The sequence below is a fragment of the Octopus sinensis genome, unplaced genomic scaffold, assembly GCF_006345805.1.
Source record: "Octopus sinensis unplaced genomic scaffold, ASM634580v1 Contig14832, whole genome shotgun sequence".
Taxonomy (NCBI): Eukaryota; Metazoa; Mollusca; class Cephalopoda; order Octopoda; family Octopodidae; genus Octopus; species Octopus sinensis.
The window spans coordinates 4,749-18,355 of NW_021833418.1; positions in this window are offsets into that span (position 1 = coordinate 4,749).

A 13,607-nucleotide genomic window follows, 5' to 3' on the forward strand; every position below is an offset into this window, starting at 1 on the left:
AGGAGATTAAAGAAACAAGCTCGAAAAATATCACAAAAAGTATAAATAAGTAAAAAAAGGAGATTAAAGGAATAAAATCAAAAAATATTACAAAAATGATGAACTTTCAGATAATTAAATCATTAAAAGAAAATACATCTTGAATTATTCCTTCTGAATCCAATTAAGATAAAAAAATAAAGTGTAGCAAATAATTAAGAGAGCACCACAAGTAAATCAACAGCGTGCTCACACGTGTCTTAATTTATTAGGTATTAGGTTTACCATTTTAAAAATAAGATAATTAATAATAATTAATGAAAAAAACTTTATTTTTATTACAAAACAGTTTTGAATGTCAGTAATTCTCACCTTTAGAGAGAGCAAGGATCCAATAATAACCAGATTATTGAAAAAGGTTATTTAAAATCAATTAATCTTGGCTATAGCAATTGGAAACTACTTCCGCCAATTGAATGCTAAATTGGCAGCAAAGAGTGTATGCCCCCACCTCAGCTCAGAATTTGCTCCTTACCAACTCGGGGTGGGGATCGCCAACGGTTGCGAGTCCGACATCGCCAATTTTTTTTTGTATATCAATCCTCCCTGGTGACATAACTACCGAATTAGCAGTTATTTTGTTTTTTGCGGTGCAAGTGATTTCAATCTTCATTGTTATTTCGAATTTGGTTGGAGCGATTTATGGTTTTATGCTTAAAAAGTTGAATATTTATATCATTTAATCTAAAAAAATATTGTTGTCACCACGCTTCGGAAAATAAGTGCAAAGTAACATATATTAGCAATAAAGTTTAACTCTGAAAAGAACACGTAATTATTAGTTATTCAATTTCCGTTTTTGTAATTTGTAGTATTTTTTACATCAAACTCACCCTCTTAGGGCCCACGTATAATGCACCGATGGCCAGATTCATGTCAACGCAGAGTCTAGATTCAGGAACAAATGCCTAAGTGTCCCTAAAGTGGACCCGATCAAGTCCTCTTGAATGACCTACGAGCAAGGTGTGGAAAAATGGAAAACAATCATGACTTACGGAACCATAATGAAATAGTCAAATGTATCCATCTACACCTATGTAAAATCTATGGAATAGACAAGTCACAGGCTTTATTGATACAAGCGGAAGCTGAAAAGTCACAAGGCGACTTGTCGGTACTACAGACATCACATGTATTCTCCTAAGATTGAACCTTCTGTAGAGCCTATATCCAATCCGTCGTTCTGAGAAAGACTTTATTATGGCAGAAGCCTATATCCAATCCGTCGTTCTGAGAAAGACTTTATTATGGCAGAAGCCTATATCCAATCCGTCGTTCTGAGAAAGACTTTATTATGGCAGAAGCCTATATCCAATCCATGTGAAGAAGACATTCAAAATAAAGAATGAACGACGAAAATCAACTTTAATTGACTTTTTCAGAGTAATTATATCCGTAATTAATAGTGGTTCTTTCCATTGACTTTTGTCAAGTATTTGATTCTTTAATACAATCTTCTCCTGAAGACAAAACAAATTAATGGTGTCTAAAGATTTTATAAATTGTGTGTTGTGTGTTTATTTAAATGGAATAAATAATATAGTCCTGGTGATATGTCGATTGTGCGACTGAAAAGTTGTGACGGTGAGATATTCCACGTACCCTATGACGTAATATGCGTGTCGAACATGCTCAAGCGGATGTTGGATGGTAGTCCCCTGGCTGACCCCACTAGACCTGGGGATGATGAGTGAGGACGAGGCAGCCCTTCCTCTGCCAAATGTGACGGCAGGAATTCTGCGTCGAGTAGGTGAAGGGGGATATAGCTAGATCATAAACTGGTGTACGTATCACAAGGACGACCCAGTGCAGTCGGAGGCCACGAGTCGGTCGACGAGGACTGACGATATAATCCCCTACGACCTGGAATTCCTCAAAGTAGACCAATCCACGCTGTTTCGACTAATTTTGGTATTTTGTGTGGCTGACGACAGGCTGCCAATTACTTGGATATTCAGCCTCTCCTGACGACGTGCTACAAGTACACTGCCAATATGATCAAGGGCAAGACGGCCGAGGAAATAAGAAGACACTTTAATATTAAAAATGACTTTACTCCCGAGGAGGAAGAACAAGTCACCCCTCCCTTCCATTCCTAGATTCGACGAGAAAACAAATGGGCTGAATTTGATAAAAATTACTAATTTGTTGTCTTGTTTGTCTCCTTCATTCTCCGCTTGCCAAATAATCATAGTTTTAAGCCAATCAATTAGAAATCTGGGTATTTCCGATCATCAAATTTTTTTTTTAAAAATCAGATGTTCATATCCCAAATAGCTGAAGAGAAAGAACCACATACCATTCTAAAATTTGACATAATAAAATTATTATTCGCGTGGATGTCACTACAGTTGTCTATATTCCACAGACAATATTTTGAACAATGATTATAGTTAACCCCGGGAAATTAACCATTTAATTAATTTGAGTAAATATCGAATGGCGTCGTATTTTGAAGTTTGTTTAGTCATTGACATTTATTTTCCTTGTTTGCTTGGGAACCCTATTCTGTCTTATTATGTGAAATTGTTTATTTTCTGATCTGTCATTTGCTGCGTTCTTTTCTGCAGTTTTATAACTAAAACTTTCAACAATGATTTTGTAGTTATGAAATCAAAGACAAAATTCTAAATTGCAACATAGTCAAAATTTCTTTTCAGAATAACCAATCGATATGATTCCAATAAATTATATTTAACGGACTCTGCCCTTTATCTATAGGCCAACATGACGGGAGTAGTAAATGTCACGGACATCGAGAGGATGTCACAATTGTGGATGTTGTCGTAGATTGAAAACTATCACTCATGATTTAGACATAAATGAGGAATTAATGAGTATGGCTGCATTTAAAGGAAGACATGGTGCAGCACGACTATACTTAATTTTATAGCTATGTGAACAGTTCTACAACTTATTTAACAAATTCACCTCAATTCATTATAATCTATACAAAAACAAAGAATCAACGATCAATATTATTGGTTTAATATTGTGGCTACATACTTGGTTCAGGTCGACAAAAGTTCTTGCTTTTCCTTTTTCTCATTGATAAACTTGTTAGAAGAAATGACTGCTAATTTAGTAAATTGATGTTTTCCGAATTGTCTATTGGCACAGAAATGGCGCAGGAGTAACGAAAGGATGCTAATTATGGGCAGATGTCTATTACAGTGTATATAACATGATGAGAAACATGACACTAATGAAGTATTTCCTGTTTATTGCATATGTTGCACTCGCATGCTCCAACATGGCAGGATTCGTTATTTATTTTTAGATACAAAACAAGACTGACGACACACAATCTCTCAAGGACAAACGAGCTTTAAGTTTTCTGGGGAAAATTTTTGGACCACTCATGAAAAAAATAACAGCACTTGGTAGAGGAAGTTCGGAATCTTCCGAAAGTCATTGCCACGAGGAATATAACTAACCTAATTCGTCTAACAATCTTATTTGTTCCTATATTTTCTGTTGTTTATTATCTTTTTAACGAACTTGATAAATTAATTACTTGTATTAAGAAATCAAAGCGGATAGCGATATCTCTCACCACATCAAGGTAATTTTCTGTTCCAATTTTTTCCTGAAATAAACGCCCAGGTTTTACAAATAAAATGTCGACAGTTTTTTTACCCAAAAAAAGACGTGATGAAACAAAACAAACGGTAATAAAGATGCACCTGATATACAATCTTAGATGGTGGAATATGCAGGAAGACAACTCAAATATAACCGTTGTGAATAAATGTGCACGCTGTGAAGAATGCGCACATTGAATAGTGAATGATAATGAGGAGTCTCTTTTATTGAGTGTAACAGGCTGAATTAGTCAGTGCCGAGTGTACAAGCTAATTAGAGTTATAAATTATGGACAGATGTGTAACAAATGTGAACATTGTGCATTTATAACATCGTTAGAACATGCGAGGGAAATGAAGTATCTCATTCTGATCGCATGCATTGCAATGGCCTGTTCGAACATGGCATGATTCCGTACTTATCATCTTAGATTCAAGATGAGATTGAGGATAAACCAACTGTCAAAGAAAAACGAATTTTTGGGATATTTTCAATGCTGTGGGAGAAAATCAAAATGTTAAAAGATAAGATCTTTGGAAGACGATAGTAGTCGACAAATTTAATATACTAACCACTTTTCCTAAGCTTTAACACACTCATTTTATTCTTATTGTAATTAGAGTGGTTATCCACTTGAACTTTTAATGACAATAAAATATATAGCAATGAGTGTGTTGTGGACACGTTGTGTGCATCGTGAATTGGTGAGGAAAGTGGGGACAGGGAACGTAGTACTGATAGACAGTGCACGGACTCCGTTCTGCAGGGCGGGGACAGACTTGAGAGACACAATGGGACATGAACTACAGAGCGCGGCGATAAGGAACGTGTTGAAGAAGACAGGAATAGGAAAAGGCAGGTGTGTGGGTAAAGTGTTAGAGGTGATCGAGTACGTGTGCGTGGGGACAGTAGTGCAAGAACCGAGAACGCACAACATAGCGCGAGAAGTGGTGTGAGGTGTGAGAGTAGTAGTGTGTGCTGGGGGGAGGACTGTCAGTGCCGGGGCACACAGTGTCAATGGCGTGCATATCGTCGAACCAGGCAGTGGCGAGCATGGGGGAACTGATAAGGAGTGGGGCGTATAAAGCAGTGGTGGCCGGGGGAGTGGATATTATGTCGGACGTGCCCATTCGCTACAACCGGACTCTGAGGAACACATGCTGGCCATGAACCAGGCCAAGAACAAATATATGAGGGCGCTGTGATGGCTGTGAGGCTACTGGACCCCACTCAAGTGCTCAGTCCAGAGGTGGGGACGAGTGTGATATGGTAGCTGCCGGGGGTGGCCGAGTTCTCCACAGGGGAGACCATGGGACACTCGGCAGATCGACTGGCTGCAGCCTTTTCCATATCGAGGGAGGAGCAGGTGAGGACTGCTGTCGTGTTGTAGGACTGGTACGCCCACCGTTCCCACTCACTCGCAGCTAAGGCACAGGCGGAGAGGGCAACTGACGGACGTGCACGCGTATCAGAGTATGTCCATCTCCCCATGTCTTATAGCCAAGTCCACACTCACACCTGTGACAATGGAGTCAGAGTGACCCCACTCGAACAACTGGCCACTCTCCCCCCCTCCTTCGTCAGGCCACACGGCACTGTCACTCCTGCCAACTCCTCCTTTCTCACCGACGGGGCCTCGCCTGTCTCTCATGGCAGAGGACAGGGCATTGCAACTCGGACTCACTCCCAAAGCATATCTCCGCCAATATACTTTTTCTGCACAGGACCCCAAAGACGAGTTGTTGATGGGGTTCCTCCACTCACTCACTCTAGACCCGCCTACTCCATTCCACGCCTCCTCCACTCAACACGACTCCAATGGCCGACATTGACGTTTTTGAGATACACGAGGCCTTTGCTGTACACATTCACATCACCCTTAGGGACAAGTTCTCGCCAATCTTAAGGACACTCTCTTCCGATTATTTCTGTCGGAGAGCCCACAACATGTCCAATGTAGTCTTTCTTCTCATGTAGGTTGGAAATATCCCCATTGATAAATTGAATTTGTGGGGGGGCTCCCTCTCCATTGGACACCGTTCGGGGCCACCGGAGTCAGATTGCTTGCACATGCCGCCAACAGATTGATTGACGAGGACGGCACCTTCGCTTTGCTCTCTTCTGTGCTGCGGGGGGAACAAGTAAGCCACTTTCTCATTGTAGGGACATGCCATGTTGCTCGAGCGATATTAACCTACTCTCTAACATGTCTCACGTTTCCAATTAACAGATTGTATTACGAATAGGGCAATAGGAGTTGTTAGGACTTGTCCAATATTAGTCAAGGTGAGAGTAAAGGTGGTGAGTAGAAACTAATCTGGCTGTGGACTCAACTGTTCCTGAAGGACTCACAAAAGCTTACATTCAGTCGGTGGTTATGTGGAGAACATTGGAGAATATGCGTGCAGAAGATACGTTTGGAATAATCCAGCCGGAAGAATGCCTAATGGCTTGGTTCATAAATGGAACAAGCTTTGCCGAGTGTGCCCATCGAACTGAGAATGACCGCAGAGTCCAGCTCTGGCTTGAAGAGGAAGTAAATCGACTGAGAGCAAGCGCATTAATCACTCTTATTATTTCCCCTCTTCTGTACTTTTCTTTGTCACCCAACAGACCACACAACAAGGCAGATAAGTCGGTGAGAACATACTGGGTACAAATATACTGACAAATCAAATGGATAAATGCAGCCGCAAACATTACTTCACAGCTGCGCCAAATAAACTAAATAAACCATTGCGTGTACGTGGAATTCAAACTCCCTTGGCGAAAGAGTCGGCATAGGTGACGTCCAAAACAAGCGCTTCTCGAAGCGTACAACTCGTCGGTTCTAGAACTGAGGGAAACCAGATTTTCCAGAGCTTTATGAATTAGGTTGATACTGCTTATCTAGAAATAAGTTGCCAGGGCATCAAAAGAGTGCGAAAGAAACAATTAACCAGCCCTAAGTCTTATATTCATAGTGGAATAAAAATGAAATATGTCGGAAATAAACCGTCAGATCGAATTCTATACATTTAAATTACTCTCAAAAAGGAACAGAGCGTAATTAGAAGGTAATTCTCTGTCTATTATGAGAAAAAAATGCCAAAATACAAATGTAATTCCATCCTTGAGTGTAGAGAAAACCCTTTGAAGAACAACATCAAAAACATTCCTTGGATCACTGCAATGATATTAATTGAGACAGATCAGAAGCACAATTACTGTCCTCACACGGCGGAGTATGTTGAATTCCACCCACATATATCCGACAATTAAGTCTAACCACTGATAATCATCCACTTGTCGTGCGTGTATCTAAATGAGTCCGAGAGAGGGGTTGATATTTCACGAAAAATCCAAACTAAAATGTCTCTCAGCGTCCTCTTGGGTCGACCACACAATCACTTAATGCCTTCTTATGAGCTGTCTCTGTAATATTCACAGTCCCCGGCCTTCTACTCAACATGAAGACAAATATATTTTACCATACTTACACAACAAGTACAGAAGAATTACTAAACTCACCAACAAGCTTAGACCGCTTTTATTATTCTCAATGATTTTACTATTCTCAACAGGCAATCTAAACACTCTGAACTGCCTTTATCTTAAATGCAGCAACAAACCAGAACTATGCGCTATCCACAGTCCCTTCAAGGCAGAATTTAAATTGGCCCAACCAACCTTACGATTGCACAACTTCTTTAAAGAAGAAGAAATCAAACCAACAAATCCAATTCTCGATCATTCAATAATGAGGAATATAACTGTATTTGCTGATTTGTAAGAGCACAACAGACCACGTATTCTCCTTAAACATAAAAACAAAGCTCATTGGACTTTTCATAGGAAAATAATGTGAGAGGGAATGCTTGTCCTTCGAATTATGTAAAGATTCACTATAGAGATCAGTTCAGCCAGTTTTTGATCTCCCTTTAATCTTTGACTTTCAGTAATGTCTAAATCCCGTCCTCGAAAAATTGGATTTTCAAACTTTTTCTTAAATTCCAAACACAATCCTTTAATATGAAAATACAAACCACCAAGAATCTCTTCGTTGACGAATTAACCAACGAGAAATACTCCAAAAAATCATTTTGAATCAGTTGTCCCAGAAAGAATAATTCTTCTTCGAATAGCCAACCACATCAATTGTTGTGTAAACCTGACTTTGTTGTTTTTTAGTCGATGACCCCAAGCGGTAATAAAACAATCAGAGACTTCATCACAAATCAATAGACTGGACTCAATTCTTCTCAATAGACTGCAATGCAATCTCAAAGTCTCGTATGAAATGATCATAACGGTCCATTCGACTTCTTTCTTCAGAAAACCTCCTTTAAATGAATTAAAATCAAATCACTCAAAATCGACTTGATAGAGTTTTTTTCATTTCCATTGGCGGTCATAACAACAAATTTATCATCTACCCATTTTAAACTCCTTTCTCAATTCTATGTCAAAAATAATGACAAAATAAACTTTTACGAGACTGCTTGGAGTTACCACCACGACTTTATCAACCACGAGACTTCCATAAACTACAGGATAAAGTCAAATTAGACAAATGCATTTCAAAGTTTGCCAAGTCCCTTAAAAATTAGCAAAATTAAACGATCATTCATCTGCCATTATACATTCACGGAAACCTGTGAGTTGTGCTCCAGTGACACAATCAAAACATGAATTTTATGCCCTGAAATTCAAATTTGTGGAAAACTTCTCGTTGATGTGGGCGAAGGATATTTGAGAATAATGCATCTACAACCACGTGAAACTAATTTGTCATTTCTAGTGGTTTTGTTTAAAATATCGTTTTGTCGTAGTGATTCTTCCATGGAGAATTGTGGAAGGGTGAATAGTATTAAGCATCTCATTTTAATGATCGTGGAAAGATGTTCTGGTAAGTCTTCGACGGAATCCGAAAGCTCTTTCCAAAGATTCATTTGAAATATACCCGTTTAAGGGCACTTTAAATGGTTTATAAATTCACTTGGATAAAGCCACTTCGACCTGCTTGAAACAATTTTGTGAAGTGATCCTCACCTCGACAAGTGTAATTTTGTTGCTCGATTTGTCGTAAACAAATATGTCGGACTTGTTATCCGGGACAGCATTATCCGCCGGAAGGTTTGTGTCAACTCGATCGAATTCCCACAAATCAGTTGGTAGTGACAGATTTGACTAAATGGGTTTTAATTTTCCATAAATATTCACGTGAAATATCATCTCTTGAGAATCATCAGCTTTGATATTATCAATTCATTACATTCCGGAATTGTATTTTCGAGATAAGAGAATTGTGCGATAGTGGCTATATGAGTTTTCTTTGAATTAACGACCCGAATTATCTAATATCATACAACTTGATAAATTATCAAGATTTTCAATTCTTACAGCCGAATTCTGAGTTTTCTGGAAACAAATTCAAATACTTTGTATATCAATAGACACTAAATTAAGGCAGTACGTCGGTGTGGTGTTCAATCGAGTATAGATCTGGTTAATCATTCTAACTACAGTAAAACCTCTGGTGCTCGCATTTTCGGGACCGAAGAAAAAATGGCGAGCAATAGAATTTGGCGAGCAATGGAAATAATCAATAATTGTTGTGACTTTGAAATTTTGAAAACATCTCGGTTTTCGATACTTTCCGATCATAAGTGAGCCTTCCAAGTCTTTTAAGGTTAATTTTTATGAGCTTCGAGTGTTTTTCTCCATTTTCAATTTTTTCTAACATAAACTCAAATTTAAGTTTATTAAAATGTCCTTTGAAGGATGTAATGATTCCTGATCCATTGGTTGTAGAATTGTTGTAGTCTTCGAAGGTAGGTAAAGAACTTCAATTGACTCTAATCAGCGTGAAAGTTTATGGGATGGGCATCGATCCACAACTAAAAGAATTTTTCGTTTTTTAGATGCCTATCCCATGTTAAAAAGCCATTCGTTAAAATTTAACTTGTCATCCATGCTTTTGGTGAATGACAGTAATCGACAAAATTTTCGACTTTAAAAATTTTTAAAGCAGCGAGGTTTCTGGAACTTTCCAATCATTAGTGGAATTTTTTGGTCCGTCCCAGTTCATATACATTGAACATAGCAACAAAGAAAATCTAAAAAATAAATATTAAGGTAATCTACCTTCGAACAAAAATTAAACCGTTCTTTAAGGATTTTATGTCCAATTTAGTTCGGTGTCAATAACAGAGTAAGTTAAGTTAGATAATCTCTCTTATTGGAGAAAATAGGATCAGTAGACATTATTTATCTTTTCAAGTCTAAAATCGTTTACAGCCCTTCGAGATATTTTTTTCTTCAAAACAGAAGAAAAAAAAATGTAGCTATAAGGTCCATCGTGAGATTTGTTCTCCTCCATGTACGCAATAATGCGACGTTTTTCATTAAAAGACAATCTTGTGCCACTTACGCATGTTGAATTTTAGTATAGTTGAAATTTTATATAAAAAATAGTTTAACCAAAAAAATTTTTAAAAATTAATGGCGAGATTTAGAAAATGGCGAGCAATAGAATATTTATCAAAATTTACTAGAAATTTTTAATTTTTTGGAAAATATGTGGCGAGCAATAGAGGCGGCGAGTAACAGAGGTGGCGAGCACCAGAGGTTTTACTGTATTAACATAATAAAGATATTGAATAATCGATCATTGATTTGCTGTATTTCATAATTATTCTGAGGTCAGGATGTATTGTAGAGAATATGATTGATTATATGCATTGATTGTGACATTTTCAATATGTTATCGGGATTTAAAGTCAGTCGAGAGAGTTGTTCAATGAATTATTTACTTATGATTTGTCTGTTGTCGATGGCAATCATGTTATGCCCCAAAGTGTTCAGGTTGAAGAACAAGATTCACTGGTCGATCCAATAGAGGACAGTCACCATGTTGAAAATGTCCGTCATAACCGTGATGGTAGTGGATATCTGAGAATGGGATGAACCAGTAACCAACAAATACTAATTCATAACAAATAACCTGTCAATTTATTTAATATAATTTCTATTTTTTCATAAGAATATTTAAATGGTCAACAACTTGTATAAAGTGTCATTAATAGTACATTCCCGTCCATATCCTTGTGGTGTGTTATTATGGTAGTAATATCGATACTGTAATCGACCTAGGCAGTGAATGTGATAAGTACAAGCGTGACAACCGACAACATCAGTCGGAAATCAGGTGGTGGGGGGTCAATGACTTTATTCCTTTCCAAATAGAAAAAGTGGAGGATTTAGCGAAAGGGTACCACTACTGCATTCTCATGGACTTTTTATTCCCAAGTACAGTATTGCTAAATGAGAGAAATCCTTTCCCCTTCGAAACTAAAGACCAAGGCATGTCAAGAATACGAGATATTTCCAGAACCTGAAAGAACTGCAAAACCTCTTTCGAAGACAGGCGTGGACAAAGTGGTGCCCATCCAGAAATTGGCGAAAGGCCGATTCCAGGACAACTACGAGTTTGTGCAGGTTCCACAAAATATTCCTAAGGAACTACGACCCCTCTTCCAGGGAGGAGACCACTCTCCGCCACAGAAGGTGGTTTGGGGTGGCCAAGCAGAGTCGGGAAATACGTCCTGTCAAGACTGCTGTTAATTCTGAGGTGGCCTCTCTCAAGACTGCTGTCAATAATTCTGAGGTGGTTCTCTCAAAAGTGAACTGCAGTTGGTCAAGAGTGAGGTGTGTTTAGTTGATAACCAATAGTATGAGACTTTGTACAACCATGTCCTTAAAGTGGAGTCTGAACGGGATTCCTACTATGCTTCCCTACAGCGATGTGAGAGGCTCATGGACTTGAAAGACACGATCACCAAAACTGAGTTGCAGGCTGCCATTTATCAGGAGGACTAGTCACTTTCATTATTTCGCATTAATAAGCCATTCTCCATTTCAGGGTTAGGAATGTCGGATAGATATAAATTGAATAGAGCAGGAGAAAGGGGGGAACTCCATTTGGAAGAAATTTTGAGATTGATTTGATTCCATTCACCCCTCTCCTTCCGCTGAGGAAATTCGAAAGTCAAAGTTTTATGTTCGAGTTGATGGATAGGTTAAATATTTTTTGAGTTAGTATCTTTCTGGAAACTGGAAACCTTCCATTATAAACTGGGTTAATGTGGTAAGATGTGTCGAGGTAGAGAAATTACTTCTAAAACCATGTTGGATGTATGTAAGAGGGAGAGTAGGGGTTATCAAATCGAGGTCAGCCCAGCTTGAGAATTGGGCGTATAAGAGAATTTTTTCATCTATACTTAAACCTTTCTATATTGCCACGAAAAAAAACCAAATATTTCATGGCAATAAGCAGGGTGGAATTATAACGCGACCCCGCTAAAATTAATTAAACACAAAATATTTATTAAAAAACTCCTTAATCGTTGACTGTCTACAACTATTTTTTAGACAATTCCGATATTCCTTTTTAATATGTTTAATATATTGTAAGTTTTTTTCCCACATCCTTTGAGTAAACTCGATCCCGGCAGTATAACTTCAAACGCATAAGCCATTTCATTTTTAGGCCTTTTTTAATAAAGTTTTCTTTTATGTATTCTTCATCACTGTCATTGATTCTTTGAAGTGTAGACAATATTTGGTCTTCTTTAATTAAACCGATGCATTCATCCATTTGAATATTTGAAATTTATAATTCCTAAATCGTTTCCAAATTTTTTTGCTTGTTATTCAAAACAATGTTTTGAAACCTTTTGATCTAGTGCTGAGAGCGATCTATCAATGTAAATGATTGTCAAAAATAAAAATAATCTATTACATCAAAGTTAACTAAGGTCAATTATTGACAATTAATAAATGATAATTAAACATTATTTCTCGACAAATTTTTTTAATCGAAGAGAAAGATTCGTCCCATCTTTTGTACACGAACCTTTAAGTAATAAAAATAGAATACAATATGAGAAAAGCATACAGGATCTCATTGGCCATCATGCGCGGGAATTGCCAGTCGATCCGCTGCGCATTTTAAACCTTTTCACTTTCTCCATTAGTATAAACAAATTCGAATACAATATCTCCAACATCTAACTCATATTTGATCGATGGACTCCCATCTTCCATTCATTCTTCTATAATATGAAGACTGCAAATTCATCCTCTCAAATTAAACTGGCACTCATCATCTTTACTAATAAATAACAATAAAAAACCTTTATTATAAATGTCGGGATTTTCGAAACTTCAAATTCTTCATATCAAAACTTTTCGGTTTCGTCAACACTGATTCAACAACAAGATGTTGATTCCAGGAATGGACTAACGCCTAGAAAATTAACAAATGCAATTTACATGAATGAGCACTCAGATTGTACAAAAACACAGCTTTTCGAATGTGTTTTATCCACTCTTTTTATCATCCGGAGTTATCAATTTGTATAAACTTCTTGTGATCGTCTGATTAAATCTTTCAACTATCCCCTGACTCTGGGGATTGTTGGGTCGTCCATGAATTTTGACAATTTTATACTCTTGACAGAGTTTTCTTATATGGTCATTCTTGAACTCCGGACCATTGTCTGACTGCAAGTATTTACAAGGCCCGTGATCAATAAAAATTTCTTTTAACTTATTGGCAACTTCTCTTCTACTTTTGTTCAGTAGGTTCCCGGTGAATTCATATCTCGACTAGACGTCAATCACAGTCAACAACCAAGAAAATTGATCATTGTCATTTTCAAACCTTGGCAATAACACAATTTTATACCTTTATAGGTCAATCAGATCAATTTGAAATCTCTCATTCGGTACATCCGCAAAAATATGACTTACGTCGTCATATTGTTTCAGCGGACCTGCAGACTGGCATATATCACAGTCTCTTACCACCTGACGAATAACATCTCTTTTAACAAAACAAAATCGTTTTCCACACAATTCTTCGAGTGCATTGTGTCCATAATGGTTAGCGTCGTGGATATCTTCTGCAATTGTCCACATCTCAGGTTTGTTGGTTGAGG